Source organism: Dreissena polymorpha, chromosome 8, assembly GCF_020536995.1.
Source record: "Dreissena polymorpha isolate Duluth1 chromosome 8, UMN_Dpol_1.0, whole genome shotgun sequence".
Classification (NCBI taxonomy): Eukaryota; Metazoa; Mollusca; class Bivalvia; order Myida; family Dreissenidae; genus Dreissena; species Dreissena polymorpha.
This window is the reverse complement of record NC_068362.1, coordinates 94356566-94361565: the sequence shown is the minus strand read 5'-3', so window position 1 is coordinate 94361565 and position 5000 is coordinate 94356566. Positions and strand designations below refer to the sequence as shown.

General features: G+C 33.3%; 1 protein-coding gene across 1 annotated transcript in view; it reads left to right on the top strand.

The window, feature by feature from the left end:
• The window catches only part of LOC127841209 (uncharacterized), a 45535-nt gene that overhangs the window by 878 nt on the left and 39657 nt on the right, over positions 1-5000 (top strand). The gene's annotated exons all lie outside the window — the stretch shown is intronic.

The window sequence follows — 5000 nt, the reverse complement described above, 5'->3', positions numbered from 1 at the left end:
ATAGCAAGAAAAGGGGTTGATTGAATGCGTAACATGGGGCCCCTGGAAGTAAAAGCTTATGCGCGACGCAGGCTTTAGCTTCAAAAGGGAGATATTAATGCTATCCAATTCCTCATCTTATTTTCAAATTAGTGAGAAAAAGCGTTACACGCGCTTAATAATTTTACTTTGTTGGCATAATTATTATCCATTAATGAACCAATATTTCGAACATTTTTTTTCAGGAGAGTTATTTCGCTTGTTTAAACAAAATATTTATGTTCTTTTTTTAATCTATGCAAATTATTTCGAAAATCGTCATTTTACCAATCCCTTTAGGGATTGACTGGAAAGAATAACTGTTAAATGGTTACGTGTCTAAACTGAATGAAAATAAGTCCATCAGAAATGTATCAAAACTTTGTTAATCTGTTTTAGATATCATTACAAACTCAAATTTATGATAATTATACCCCCACAAACGAAGTTTAGGGGGTATATAGGAGTGAGCTTGTCGGTCGATCTGTCTGTCGGTCGGTCCGTTTTAAGTGTCCGCTCTCTGATTCAAGTTGTTTTCATCCGATCTTCAACACACTTGGTCAGAAGTTGTATCTAGATGATGTGTAAGTCAAGTTCGAACATTGGTCATGCCGGGTCAAAAATTAGGTCACGGGTTCACTTAGTGCGTATCAAACATTGAGCATGGTTTTTGGTGTTTTTTTGTGAAGACAACATGCAAAATGTTTTGTGTCAATGCGGCATGTGGGGGTATTCGTCACGTCTGTGACAAAGCTCTAGTTGTGTATACTTTTATATATCTCGGCTATGGATCAGAATTAATCCGTCATACCACTCATAAACGTCAGATCATTGTTATAATCTTTGTTATCATATCAATAAGTAGTATAAGTTTTCTTAGCATAAGCAGTATAAGTAATTGTTAACTGGTGGGTATGTTTTGTGTATGCATGTCTCTTCTTATTATGTTATTATCATTATTATTATAAAAGACCATATTGTATGAAAAAATGACCTTATTGTATCAAAACAAAATTGTTTCTTGATGTTAAGTCTTTATGAAATATTTATATTAACCGGTATCTTTCTGAACACAAATCTATGATATAGATTGATAATTATGTAATAGTTGTACATGTACTGCTAATTTTATTATATATAATTTTCAGTTAACACTACCCATTAAAGTTCATTAAAACGAGCACTGAATTTTAAACTTCAAAGAAAACAAAAAAAAACATGATATAGTGATTCACTTAGTAATGGAATGTTTGAATATCGCCTGTGAGAAGCTTGATCGTAATCTGAGTTAACCGATTAAAAGTAATGCAAATAGTTCTTCCGTGGTATGCTTTTATTCAATCGCCTACATTCTATAAAGGAGTAATAGTGTGTAGAGTGGAATTATCATGAATTATCACAAAGAACGCGAACTGTTTACGTATGAAATTATTCAAATTAAGCATATTTTTTACTTCCTTAAACTGAAAAGTCATGCTGTTTTTATAGTACACCATATTGTTTGCATAACCTATCTGTCAATGTCACAGCGTTTTGCATAAAGTTTAACTTTGACGTGTTGAATTCAATGACATGTTTTTAAAACTGTAAATGTTCGCTTTCAATAGCATACATAAAGATATTCATGAATATTTAAATCAGTCTGATCCGTTAGTGGGTAAAGAGACATTCACACTCGCCAACGATGATATAATAATTTTGAATAGAATAGATTTGGCGAAATGTATTTTCTTGTCAGATTGCCATGTAACATTTTTTTATCTACGTTATTTTGTCATCGTCATATAAAACAGCCAAAGTCGCATTTAGCTACATTCTCGGTTCATGCTATCTCAGGATTAAATGAGTCTCGCTCTGGGAAAAGGGGGCTTAATGCATCGTAAAGTGTCGTCCTATATTAGCCTGTGCAGTCCTCTAATACTTATCGGCGACGACACTTTCCGCTTATATTGTATTTATCGTTAAAAGGAAGTCTCTTCTTCGCGAAAATCCACTTTAAGCGGAAAGTGTCATTTAAATCATAACATTAAACATTTCTAAATTAATTAATTCGTTACAAAGGCAAAATGATCGAATAATTTGGAATTATTATGTTGTTGCAATTGTATGAAGAATAAATTGAAGGACAAAATAAGGTTCAGTCAAGTTGACCAAGTGATTAATCCAAGGAACAATCGTTCGAGTCCCGCTGGGGACTAGCACATTTCTTTTCTTTCTAATATTCTATTACTTAGACCAGCAAGGGTCTTTTTTCGGCGTAAGCTGTTTTAAGCCAGCTTTTCACCTCTCCTGACCTTTGTAAGTGTCCAATAAAATTCAAATAAAATTTCCCGCGGCTAGGTACGAATGAATACACCTCATTTATTCCATTGGCTGATTTGAGTATTCCACCAGAACATTGGAAACATATCCGCGTCTTTGTAACACTGTTTTTCTGCATGAAACAATTTTATTTCTAAGGAAAAGGCTTAATAGATAGAACAGTTTTACACTCAATTCTCGACATCATTACAGTTTGTGCGTTCACCTTTTATTTTCAGAGAATTACCAGCGCAACGCGTTTATATTTAAAGGCTATGTTTTCATATTTAGAACTTACTTCCATATTCTTGTCAACATGTTAAAATGTAAAAGTATAAAGAGCAGTGGAAGCGAGGCCTCACTTTAATATATTGCATTTCAACCCGGGTCAATTCGCGGCCAGTGTATGAATGTCAGAGTTTATATACAGGTCATCACCGGAGTTCGCGGCCAGTAAAATAATAGTTATATAATAAATACGCTATCCGTGAACTAGGTGACCTGGAATGTTCTTTAGACCAGAAATATGTAGATTCTTAACGTGTTTTCAACAATACAATGATAAATATTATTTTTGATTTATTTAACAATAATTATTCCACCATATTGACCAATGTATTAAGCATGAGCGCGATGATTATCGATACTGTTAATAATCGCATCAAATAGCAATGCCCGACAAACCACTGAAACAGATTTGTTCGAAGAACGCGCCTATAAATACGGATACTTCTCGTGTGGCCGGTTGACTCGTATGTTTTAATTTCACTTCCATTCTTCTTTTGGTTTTCTGTTTTGTATCTATAGGTTTATGACCAGCAATATGTAATAATGTAAAATAAGCCGCGAAAACTCCGCGTAACATCCCGTACTGCGTGTGATGCAGCTAAGAACTGCAAAGAAAAAAGGCATTCGCTATCCTTGATCTCATTCATTGAACTATCAACGCCGTATATCTTTTTTAAAGATATTTCTTGTTTGATATGATACTATACAAATAAGTTTTTTTTTCTCCAAATGCACTGCAGACCTTAAATACATGGCGAGTGTCGAGGGTAAAAAGCTGAGTTTTTGACGTGCAATTAACTTTGCACCAATCGTACTCAGGTTTGCTTTCTAAATATTTTACAGCTAAATATTTAATTTCGTTTTTCAGTGTTATCATAAATTAGTTAATATTTTTGGTTCGTTCTTGCTTTCATTTTTTTTTCTTTTTATTAAAATACTTCCCAATGGGTTCTTTATTGTGTGAAGAAATTGTTCTTGATATCTTCATGTTAATCGCCATCGTTTTTAACTTCCTTTTGCGAATCAATTGACCCCGACACTTCATGATTTTATAATACACACTTACAGTTGATGTCGTGTTTATCTAGTCAAATGCATTTAGATCGTCGAAACCGTAACCTTTGAAGAGAAATAAATTAACAAAAGTGTTCATATGTATTGTGCTTTATTCAGAAGACTTTAACGGACTTGTTCACAGATTTTCGAATTTTTGTCAATATCTCATTAATTTATAAAGTAAAAAATCTATAATGATTTTAATAGCAAGAAAAGAATAAAATAAAATAATAAAAGAAAAAGGTTAAATAAAAAATGCCCTCCTCGGGATTTGAACCCATGGCCTCTTGAAAGCAAAAGGTAACGTCCTGCCATAGCCTTGCTACATTGAAACATTAACCCTGTGTTAGTACTCGACGTAGTTTCCGTATTACCGATAAAAGCATTACACACGCTTTATTATTTTACCGATTTTTAATGATAATCATCCGTTTATGAATAAATATTTTATATCGCTGACTATTATTTGAAAATCGTAATTGTAACAAATGTGAACATGTCCCTTTCATGATATTAGTGGGTCAGCCTGACAACAAATGTACTGTTTACATGTGATGCTTATTCAACGGATACGATAAACGCCCAATTTGCGCGATATCTTCTGTAATCATCACAAGTCATTATCTTGAAAGCAATTGACCTTTCGACAGCCGATTGATTGACAGGCTTATTAACCAATCAGATTACAGCATAGATTAGGCCCGTTACTATCCGCCATTTTGTCCGTCAAACTCGCCGTTGTCCGACACATAAGCTTATACGTAATTCTGTGTTTTAAACAAAGAAAATGGTTGAAAGGTGCTGTTATGGCACTTGTTATTCAGACACAAGGTATCCAGAACGGTTAAAAGATGGAAGTACGTTTTTTTCCGTTCCCTCAACCGGGTACTAATCTTGAAAAATTCAAACGTTGGATTCGTCTTTGTGGTCTTCCACACGAACAGCTTAATCTCAACATATTAAGCGATCGCCCGAAAGCAAAACACAGTCGTTATAATAAGATACTACGCGAAAATAGAAAATGTAAGTTTTGCAACGGACACGTTATAAAAAAGAGTATAACTTTGTACTTGTTTATCCTCTATATAGACAAATTAGAAAGGAACATTTAAAACCATTTTTCAAAGGTGGCCAACGTTAAATAAATTTGACATTCTAATGCAGTCGGCAAATAAATAAGACATTATAAACTTTGCTAGATTTTTTTAATGCTAATGAAATCGTAATAATAAAGACAATCAGTTATTATTTTTAATAATATCACATAGAATAAAACATTTTTTATTTCTTTCGGTTTAAGTCTTCCAAATTTAATGTAAGTTAAGAAACTATTTTCA